The following is a 12,151-nucleotide window of genomic DNA, read 5'->3' on the forward strand; positions in this document are numbered from 1 at the left end:
ATTGTAACGGTCAGAACAAGGCAATCAACATGCACGAGATTGACTTAACAGGCACGAGATTGACTCATCAGTTACGAAATTAACTCATCAGTTATGAAATTAACTCATCAATTACGGAAATAACTCATCAGTTAGGGAATTCCAGCATTTACACAGTTGTTACAAGTCTTCCAAAAGTAATGGATGGATTAAGTAAATGCTCATAATAGACCCATAATTCAAGGAGACTAGTTACTTAGATTTAGCCCTATAAATAGACATACTTTTACCACCACCATCAGAGGAATCTAATTTTCTTCTTTACAATTCTATACATTGTAATTTATAGCATATTGCTCTCAAGTTAGCCATAATTCGGCCCTTCAAGCTCTGTTCGGCTCATTATCCTATCAAGGATCATTCAATAAGGATTCTTTCTTCTCTGCTTTATTTTTATTATATTATTTGTCATTGAATTTATTTCCCACTTCTCTATCACGTTGTATTAACGAAATTTTATATCTTTCGGATTGAATCGGTTGCTTGTGGCCCGTCATATAAAATTATTGCTTTGACCTTAAAAACTATTTTTTTGGGTTAAACAGTTTGGTTCCGTTACCGGCAACTCAAGCAAATTTGCTATTCATCCAAAGATTGTAACAATTTTTGTTAATATTCGCTTGTTTTCAGTTTAAACTTTCATCATGGCCGAAATTTACCAATCAACACAGTTGAAGACAACCAAGTTGGAGATGGCGTACCATGCAAAATAAAAAGGGAAGAATAGCCATGATAATGATATGTAAGTAACAAGCAGAGAAAATTAGAGAATGTACATCGAGATATTGGTACCACAACTATCTGTACCAGAACTGATTATAACGGATCAGTACGAAATGGTTTCAGAATAGGAGGTTCAGATACACCAGGTAATTTTAATTTGCAAAATTTAGTTCTAACCTTACAGAAACAGATCAAGGAACAGAACGAGCGGATAGAACACCTCCGGGGATTCCTATCTATCCTACGAGAATGATATGCATAACCGTTGCAGCACCAGAATTTAAACAGAAGAAGACACGGTAAGTCGAATCGACACTAATAAGTGTCCGGTAAGCACGTGATTTTTGCTTCACGGAAATTACTCCAAAAACAAAAATAAAAAAATATATGCATGTGTGTTTCTTGTCATTGAGTGATTTTATTTAATGTTAATTTGTTGGGTTAATTATTATAGGTGTTAAAATAATATGTGTATAATTTTATTTTTTGATTTATTTAGGAGTTTTTGTTTAATTTTGTCAATTAAAGTAGAAAAGAAAAAGGAAAAAATGAGAATACTCGGTTTGGGCCAAGACATTAAAACAAAAATAGGCCCAAACGAGCTGGCCCAATGAGTTAAAATGTTCCGTCCCCTCAGAGGTGTCCAAACGACACCGTTTCTGCCCCAGTTGAGCAGGGCCGTTGATCTCAAATGGATCAACGACCAGGATCACACCCCCCAGATCCGTTAACCTGACCCGGTCCATTCCCCTACCCGGTCTCACCCACCATCACACCCAAAACACGTCGTCCTTCTTTAATGAATAGATCCTGGCCATCGATCTCACTTGATCCAATGGCCAGGATCTAAACCCCTAAGTCATATATAAAACCCAACCCTGTTACCCCGCCCCCTATCCAAACACCCCCCGGTTTCATCGTCTCCCAGAGACCATCCCAAACACCCCAAACCCTAGCAGCCGCCATAACTCCCCTTTCATGTGAACCCGACGGCAACAACGCCGATGACCACCGGACTAACACCCTTAAGACACAAGACCACCCTCAACCCCGATATGGTGTTGGTTTGGCTCGAATCTTCCTAGAACATCTCGAATAATCATTCGAAGGTTCGAGCCAAACACAAATCTGACCCAACTGACTCCAAACTTACACCACAACACCCCCTGGCCTCCCTCATACCCCAGATGCCTTTGGTTCCGGTCGAATATAGGTAGAACTCTTCGAACCCCAAATCTGAGCTCAAGAACCCTAAAAGCCAGACCTGGTTAGCTTTGATGTAAGCTTCCGAGGTAATTTTCTTTTATTTCCTTCTGTTATGTGTTATTCGTATGTCCGTAGATTTGTTCTGGATTTTTTATTATTTTTATGTCAATCCCCCCATTTTCGAAGACCCTTTTTATTTGGTCGATTTCTTTTCTATTCTTCAGTGTTAAGTGTATGTCATAAGATGTCTATTCGCTTCGACTGATGTTGTCGACTAGTTAAGTTTCGTAAACTCCATGTTAAATGTCCCGCGTATTGAAATAATTTGGTGCCCTGTTTAGTCGATGTTGTTTGTTGATTGATTGTTCATATAATAGTATGTATAGTCGACCTGAGTAACGTCGTCGTACGCTAATTAATCGCTAAATCAACTAGGATCAACTTAACTCTTACTGTCTGACTTTGGTTGAATAGGTTATGGTGAACTAATTATAGGTTATTGTTTGTTAGCTGTGGGGGGTTCGAACTTGGTTCCACTTAGTTATAACTGGCAGATTCAACAGAATGAAAGGGTGGGGGCAGGGCAGTAATGATCAGGGGTTTTGTTGGATAATTTTGGTGTCAAAGACTAACAAACTTAGGATTAATGGGCTTTCAGTTGGTTAATCAAAAATACTATTAATCTAGTATTAGTGTGGACAAAATTGTTGGCTTGGTCATGATAGAAGAGGGTCTGAGGTCTGACAAGATCCTGAATTACTCGGCACTCAAGGCAACGACCCAGGCTATTCAGAGCAGCACCAGAGGTGCGCTGGGAAGGAGGAAGAAAGAAGAAATTGCCACGATTAAGGCAAGCAGTTGGGCCAGGTCCGACAAACCATACTACAACCAACCCAGACCCCACAGGCCAAACTACCCGTACAGCCCACCACAACACTACTATCCACCTCAAGAACCACACTTCTCCGTACACCAAGCCCAAACATACACTCAGCCTCCGGTTCGCCCGCAATGGCGCGCGCCGGCTTCCTAGAACACACATGCACCACAACAAAACGCCTATCCTCCACCAAGAACATACAGGAACCCTCCGGGGGCAGGCTTTCGAGGGAGTCAAGCTGCTAGAAATGATAGGCTGCAGAAACATAGAGCCTTTACTGAGTTGGGAGAGACCTATACCGCCGTATTCCACAAATTAAGACGGTTGGGTTTGGTGAGTCCTGTCGAACCTAGAGAGCAAAACCCCCCACCCCAAAATGTGGACAGATCAATAAGCTGTGAGTACTGCTCAGGAATGCTGGGGCATGATACTGAAAAATGTTGGAGGCTGAAGCAGGCAATACAAGATCTTATTGATGCCAACAAAATCGAGGTCCAGGCGCCGGAGGCGGCCAACATCAACCAGAACCCATTGCCAGTACACCGCGAAACTCACATGATCGAGTTGATACACGAGGGAGGAGAGCCAATGAGACCATCACAGACAGTGATGACAATCCAAGCCGCTTCGACAGAGGGATCGACCGGTGGAAGACCAAGGGTACAGTCGCAGGGGGAAGACGTCAAGCCAGTAGTGCTATTGGGAAAGGGTCTACCCACCGTAACAAAGAAACCCGAGCCAGCCAAGTTGGTAATATTAGGAACTCCACCCACACCCGCAGTTGTGTTGAAAGGGGTATACATGGAACTGGTCACCATAAAGCCTGTAGTCCAACTGCCGATAATTGATATAAAGGCCGTGCCTTGGAAATATGAGAAGGCAGTAATGATGTACAAAGGAAAACAAGTGGAGGAAGATAGTTGTGAAGCGCAAGGGCTGACTCGATCAGGACGGTTTTTGCTCCGGCGGAGTTGAGAAGACCCAACCCAGTTGCAACCAAGAAACCTGTGTCCGAAGAAGAAGCTGAGGAATTCTTGAGGAAGATGAAAATGCAGGATTATTCCGTGGTCGAACAGTTGAAGAAAACACCGACCCAGATCTCGCTGCTATCATTACTAATCCATTTTGATGAACATCGTCGGGCCCTGATGAAGATACTAAATGAAGCCCATGTGCCCAACGAGATTTCTGTAAATCACCTGGAAACGATTGCCAACAAAATTTTCGAGGTGAACAGAGTAACATTCTCAGATGATGATCTGCCAATGGAAGGCACAGAGCATAATAAAGCTCTCTACCTAACTGTCAAATGTGAAGACTCGGCAGTTACTCGGGCATTGGTGGATAACGGCTCAAGTGCCAATATTTGTCCATTATCCACCCTGAACCAGTTAAAGATCGACCACGGAAGAATCCACAAGAATAACATTTGCGTCCGAGGATTTGACGGAAATGGAACAGCCACCGTGGGGGATATTGTACTTGAATTAACCATCGGTCCAGTCCATTTCACCATGGAGTTCCAAGTATTAGATGCCGCTGTATCTTATAACCTTCTGTTGGGACGACCGTGGATCCACGCAGCTAAAGTAGTGCCTTCCACCCTGCACCAATTGGTCAAGTTTGAGTGGGATAGACAAGAGGTCGTACTGCACGGCGAGGACACTGCGTGTACCACGGGTGGCGCCATTGTGCCCTTCAGAGAGACCAACGATGACAAGGGTCCCTGGGTCTACCAGATTTTCGATGCGATGTCGGCAAGCAAGATTTCTGAGGGTGAGATCATTCAGCACCCTAGGGTAGCTTCTGCAACAATCATGATGGTCTCAGAGATGCTGGGTAATGGGTTTGTGCCGGGAAAAGGCCTAGGGGTTGAGCTTCAGGGATTGTCCAACCTTTCTCCCTGCCCAAGAATTTGGAAACCTTCGGGTTGGGGTTCAAACCGACCGCGACAGAGGTAAAGCGAGCGCGGAAAATGAAGAAGAAAGTCTGGTTTCTTCCCAAACATGTGCCACGTCTCTCAAGATTTTTTGTTAGAGCAAGTGCCAAGGGGTCACCGGTCTCAAAAATTCTCGGACCATTGATTGGGATGGATGGGGACCTGAATCAGAGTTTCGAGAGGCTATTCGCTGATGTCAATATGGTAGAAGTTGGAGAAAGTTCCAGCGGAGCGGACGTACAGTTTGTGGGGCCTGAGGCCAAAACCAACAATTGGACGGTTACTCCTCTTCCTATCAGGGGGGAGTCCTGGTAGTAGGCTTTGATTTTTGCTTTTCTTGTTCGGATTATTCCAGAGTGTAATCCAAATTTTATTTTTGTTTTGTAAAAGTGTGAACCCTGTTATCCCGCAAGTTTAATAAAGTTCTTTTCTTTTGTCTCATTTTAATTTTGTTTTGTTCTTTTTCTTTCTGAACAGTTCTCTTTTTACTGGTTCTAATGACATGGCATGCATATCGGATCTTCGACCTAGTCTAATAAATCAATCCGACTCCGACTTAATGATACAAGAGGTTGTTTGTGACAACGAGTCTGAATATGACGAGGATGAATCCTTCGAAGAGATAAACCGAGAACAGTGCCAATTTAAAGAGAAACCCAAGCCTAACCTAAATGACACAGAGGCTGTGAATCTGGGGGATGCGGATAATGTTAGAGAAACCAAAATCAGCATCCACATTGAGCAAAACGTCAGGGAGGAATTGATCAAAACCCTCGTGGAATTCAAAGACGTTTTTGCATGGTCATATGATGACATGTCGGGTTTAAGCACCAATCTAGTGGTTCACAAATTGCCCACTGACCCGGCATACCCTCCGGTCAAGCAAAAGCTAAGGAAATTTAAGACAGAGATGAGTGTAAAGATCAAAGAAGAGGTGATTAAGCAGCTGCAGGCGAAGGTCATTCGGGTCACTCGATATCCCGAGTGGTTGGCCAATGTGGTACCAATTCCGAAGAAGGACGGGAAAATCAGGGTGTGCGTTGACTACCGCAATCTCAACAAAGCAAGTCCTAAGGACAATTTTCCATTGCCCAACATCCATATCCTGATCGATAATTGCGCTGGGCGCGAGATCGGATCCTTTTTGGATTGCTATACAGGATATCACCAGATCCTAATGGACAAAGAAGATGCGGAAAAGACAGCTTTTATTACGCCATGGGGAACTTACTGCTACCGGGTAATGCCGTTCGGATTGAAGAATGCCGGGGCAACATACATGCGAGCAATGACTACTGTGTTTCATGACATGATACACAAAGAAATTGAAGTGTACGTAGATGATGTGATCATAAAGTCTTGGCGTCAGGGAGATCATGTGGCAGACCTAAGGAGATTTTTTCAAAGACTCCGAAGGTATGATATCAAGCTCAACCCGGCCAAATGCGCATTCGGGGTTCCATCAGGAAAGCTGTTAGGATTCATCGTCAGTCGACGGGGTATTGAGTTAGACCCATCCAAGATCAAATCCATCCGAGATTTGCCACCGCCAAAGAACAAAACAAAGGTAATGAGTCTGTTGGGGAGACTCAATTACATCAGCAGGTTCATCGCTCAACTCACAGCGACTTGTGAACCCATATTTCGGCTGCTGAAAAAAGATGTTGCGTTAGACTGGACAACGGAGTGTCAAGAGGCTTTCGACCAAATCAAAGGGTATCTGTCCAATCCACCCGTGTTGGTTCTACCTAAGCCAGGGAAGCCCTTAATTCTTTATCTAACGGTCCTGGAAAATTCATTTGGTTGTATACTGGGGCAACATGATGTTACAAGAAGGAAGGAGCAGGCCATTTATTATCTTAGCAAGAAGTTTACAGTGTATGAGGTCAAGTACACTCAACTCGAGAAAACATGCTGCGCCCTGACTTGGGTGGCTCAGAAGTTGAAGCACTACCTGTCCTCGTATACTACTTACCTCATATCCCATTTGGACCCATTGAAGTACATTTTTCAGAAACCTATGCCTACAGGGAGGTTAGCAAAATGGCAAATTTTGCTCACCGAGTTTGATATCGTCTATGTGACAAGGACGGCCATGAAAGCCCAAGCGCTGGCCGACCATTTGGCAGAGAATCCCGTTGATGAAAAATACGAGCCTTTAAGAACGTATTTTCCCGACGAAGAAGTGATGCATACAGGTGAGCTGGAATTACCCGAGGAACCGGGTTGGAAGCTTTTCTTCGATGGAACCGCGAACGCGAAAGGGGTTGGAATAGGAGCAGTACTCATTTCTGAAATAGGACGTCACTATCTTGTTACAGCTCAACTACGCTTCTATTGCACCAATAATATGGCCGAGTATGAAGCTTGCATTTTGGGTCTGCGATTAGATGCGGACATGGATATCCAAGACGTTTTGGTCTTGGGAGACTCGGACCTCTTGGTACATCAGATTCAGGGTGAATGGGAAACACGGGATTTGAAACTCATACCATATCGACAATGTTTGCACGATCTGAGCAAGCGATTTCGATCAGTGGAATTCAAACATATCCCAAGAGTCCATAACGAGGTTGCTGATGCATTGGCCACCTTAGCATCAATGTTACACCACCCCGACAAAATGTATGTTGACCCGTTGCACATTCAGGTTCGTGATCAGCATGCTTATTGCAATGCGGTAGAAGAGGAAGTAGATGGCGAGCCTTGGTTTTACGATATAAAGGAGTACCTCAAAATGGGGATATATCCAGAACAGGCCACTGGAGACCAAAAAAGAGCCCTTCGGCGTTTGTCGAATGGTTTCTTCCTCAGCGGGGGAGTGTTGTACAGAAGAACCCCGAACTTGGGATTATTAAGATGTATAGACGCCGGTCAAGCCACGATGGTTATGGCAGAGGTACATGTTGGAGTTTGCGGGCCACATATGAGCGGATATGTATTGGCAAAGAAGATCCTTCGAGTAGGGTATTATTGGCTCACCATAGAACATGACTGTATCACTTTCGTGAGAAAATGCCATCAGTGTCAGATACATGGAGATCTGATTCATTCTCCGCCAATAGAGTTACATACGATGTCAGCACCCTGGCCGTTTGTTGCATGGGGCATGAATGTCATTGGGCCTATCGAGCCGGCAGCATCCAACGACCATAGGTTCATTCTGGTGACCATCGACTACTTCACCAAATGGGTCGAGGCTAAAACCTTCAAGTCGGTAACTAAAAAGGCAGTGGTGGATTTTGTTCATTCCCATATCATCTGCAGATTTGGGATCCCGAAAGTGATCATCACGGATAATGGTGCAAATCTTAACAGCAGCCTGATGAGAGAGGTATGCCAACAATTCAAGATTACACACCGCAATTCCACCCCATATCGTCCCAAGGCGAATGGAGCGGTCGAAGCAGCCAATAAGAACATCAAGAAGATACTGCGGAAGATGGTGGAAGGATCCAAACAATGGCACGAGAAATTACCCTTTGCCTTGTTGGGTTATCGCACTACGGTCCGGACTTCCATAGGTGCAACTCCTTATTTGTTGGTATACGAAACTGAGGCAGTAATACCAGCGGAGGTCGAAATTCCGTCCCTCCGAATTGTCACTGAAGCCGAGATTGATGATGATGAATGGGTTAAAGCTCATTTAGAGCAGCTGAGCTTACTAGATGAAAAAATATTGGCAGCAGTATGTCATGGCCAGTTGTATCAGAAAAGAATGGCAAGAGCGTACAATAAAAGGGTATGCCCCAGAAAATTTGAAGTAGGGCAGCAGGTATTGAAACGGATCCTCCCGCATCAGGTCGAAGCAAAAGGCAAGTTCGCCCCAAATTGGCAAGGGCCTTATATCGTGACCAGAGTGTTGTCCAACGGTGCTTTGTGCCTAACAGATATCGAGGGAAGATGTGTCGACATGGCTATCAATTCGGATGCGGTCAAAAGATATTATGCGTAATTTCTTCGATTATGATAGTTATTGGTTCGTTTGTTTGTATTTGGTACTTATTGGATAATGAAATGACGAAGACAATTCTTTTTTCTATCCAAACACTTTTAACCCTTGCTTCCCCCTTTTGAGCCTTAAGTTATTCTTTCATACCCCTCTTTTGGAATCACTAAATGGGAAAAGATATGAAAAAGAAGAAAAATGAAAAAAAAGAAAGAGAAGAAATTAAAAAGAGAAAGATAAAAATCACAAGAAAAACAAGAGACTTAGGAACTACGTTTGACCTGATTCCTCAAAGAGGATACGTAGGCGCCTCACGGCTCGGTCATAGTTTGCGTAATGCGCATAGCTCAACATAGTGTAAATTTGAAATTCCCCAAGCAAGAAAACTGGGGCAGGAATTATGTTTTGAATATCCTAAAGGGTTTGATTCCAAGAGTTGTAACACTTCACCCTTCGGAGTGAAATTAAATATTTGACACACAAAACAAACATCAATGCCCAAAAAAGACCTCCTGATCAATGTCCGAGAAGTGTCAAGTTAGGGCAATGAAGCCAAGGATAATATGCTGATCTCCAGCAAAGAAGGGGAGCATCAATGAGAATGAACTGATAGCCAGAAAGAATCTCCGAAAGAGAGAGTCATGTCGGCAACGCCCCGATTCCCCGTTGAAGGGCGAAATGAGAGAGTCTTATCGGTGAAAACCTTCGCAGGCACCATAAGGCGACGAAAGATGAGAGATATAAAACGAGAGAGTCTTATTGGTGAAAACCTTCACAGGCACCGTAAGGCGCCGGGAGCTAAGAGAAAAGAGAGGGTCTTATTAGTGAAAACCCCTCGAAGGGCACTGTAAGACGACTAGACAGATTGGCAAAAGGGTCCACATTTGCAAAGAAATGGACACCTATTTATCCCTGGCAAGTAGGGCCATCAGGCAGGTTGATTGGTACAAATAGACTGGGTCGGGAATCCATGGTGCACGACATGATCATCAGGACCAGTCATGACATCCAGATAAGCTCTTTTCTTTTCTCTTTTCCCACCAGTATTGGTTCAGAAAGATTTTTCTCCTTTTCTATCTTTTTCATTTCTTTATAGAAATTCGTTTTGAAAAGGATTCTTCAGAGTTTACAATAGAGGCCAAAATGGTACAAAAGCAAAATACGAATGGGACAGGCGAAAAGCCGAGGCAATAAGACAAAAGGCGTTTGTTGCAAAACCAAAGGACGAATTGTGTAGGAAATTAAGGGTGACGTGAAGGAAAATGGAAAAAACGACGGTTGAGGGACTTATGGACCAAGTTCCAAGAATATCCCCCCCACAAAACGTCGATGGATCACGGACCAAGGTGGTCTGACACCACAAGCATGGAGAATAATCCACTGCAAATTCTGGGAGGAAATAAACTTTTCGGAGAGTGGTTTTTGGGGATTAAAAAAGACTTCCATAGCTTGATCTGAAACGAGAAAGTAGGGAAGGGATAAATGGAAAACCATCCCCAGTAGGCATGTCACCTCGGCAAGCAACTCTACCCCCAAATCAGTTTTGGAAGCGCAAAAGCAAGGAAAAGGAAAAGAACAATCATACCCCAGCATGAGTGACACGATCACTCACCATGATTAAAACTAACAAAATACTCTTTGTCTGCTGCAGGAAAACAAAGGTTGATGATGGCAGAGGGATGCGACGCAAGAAAGGTCCCCAAAACTGGGGAAGAAATTGTCCTGCCGTTTTTCTCGGAGGAACGAGGAAACAGACTCAAATATTTTCATGTCTTAGTTTAAATAGGCGCTCACCTGTATAATAAGAGGAATATTTTTCATGTCTTAGTTTAAATAGGCGCCCACCTGTATAACAAGAGGAATATTTTCATGTCTTAGTTTAAATAGGCGCCCACCTGTATAACGAGAGAAATATTTTCATGTCTTAGTTTAAATAGGCTCCCACCTGTATAACGAGAGGAATATTTTCATGCCTTAGTTTAAATAGGCGCCCACCTGTATAACGAGAGGAATATTTTTATGTCTTAGTTTAAATAGGCGCCCACCTGTATAACGAGAGGAATATTTTCATGTCTTAGTTTAAATAGGCGCCCACCTGTATAACGAGAGGAATATTTTCATGTCTTAGTTTAAATAGGCGCCCACCTGTATAACGAGAGGAATATTTTCATGTCTTAGTTTAAATAGGCGCCCACCTGTATAACGAGAGGAATATTTTCATGTCTTAGTTTAAATAGGCGCCCACCTGTATAACGAGAGGAATATTTTCATGTCTTAGTTTAAATAGGCGCCCACCTGTATAACGAGAGGAATATTTTCATGTCTTAGTTTAAATAGGCGCCCACCTGTATAACGAGAGGAATATTTTCATGTCTTAGTTTAAATAGGCGCCCACCTGTATAACGAGAGGAATATTTTCATGTCTTAGTTTAAATAGGCGCCCACCTGTATAACGAGAGGAATATTTTCATGTCTTAGTTTAAATAGGCGCCCACCTGTATAACGAGAGGAATATTTTCATGTCTTAGTTTAAATAGGCGCCCACCTGTATAACGAGAGGAATATTTTCATGTCTTAGTTAAATAGGCGCCCACCTGTATAATAAGAGAAATATTTTCATGTCTTAGTTTAAATAGGCGTCCACCTGTATAATAAGAGGAATATTTTCATGTCTTAGTTTAAATAGGCGCCCACCTGTATAACGAGAGGAATATTTTCATGTCTTAGTTTAAATAAGCGCCCACCTGTGTAACGAGAGGAATATTTTCATGTCTTAGTTTAATTAGGCGCCCACCTGTATAACGAGAGGAATACTTTTTAGTCTTATACTTTAGATTTTGAAATCAGTAACCCACCAGAAGGCAGAAGGTTACAACAGGAGTCCCCAGCAGGAAAACAATAAAAATTCCCAGCACCGGGAAGCAGAAGGTTGCGACAAGAGGTCCCAACATAAATTCAAGCGCCTGAGTCAAAAGGAAGAAAAGACGCGTCTTGAAAGAAGTGGCTTGTGAACATTAAATTATGCCCAACATAACAAATCTGATGAGGAAAGCCGTATCCCTGAGGAACCGTCGAGAAGCTTGATAAAGAAAGCCGTGTCCCCAGCAAAGTGATGAAAACTGGTATTCAGAAAAGCAAAAGGCCAGTGTCATCCCCAAATTCATGGAATAAAAGCATCGGAGGAAAACACAAGCCGACAAGAAAGCAAGGCAACAAGGACAAGTTGCAGTCTAGTCTAGCTTCTTGTTTTTTTAAGCACAATTAATAAGGTTTTCTTTTAAGCACGGTGTAACAAAGAGATCGGTAAGCAGTGGTAATAGCATACAACAACAGTAACATTGCAGTCCCACGGTAGTCCCAGCTACCAAAACTTCCCGAACTACATTGACCTGATTCCTGTTTAGCCCGGGATATG

Source organism: Nicotiana tabacum, chromosome 16 (genome assembly GCF_000715075.1).
Source record: "Nicotiana tabacum cultivar K326 chromosome 16, ASM71507v2, whole genome shotgun sequence".
Lineage (NCBI taxonomy): Eukaryota > Viridiplantae > Streptophyta > Magnoliopsida > Solanales > Solanaceae > Nicotiana > Nicotiana tabacum.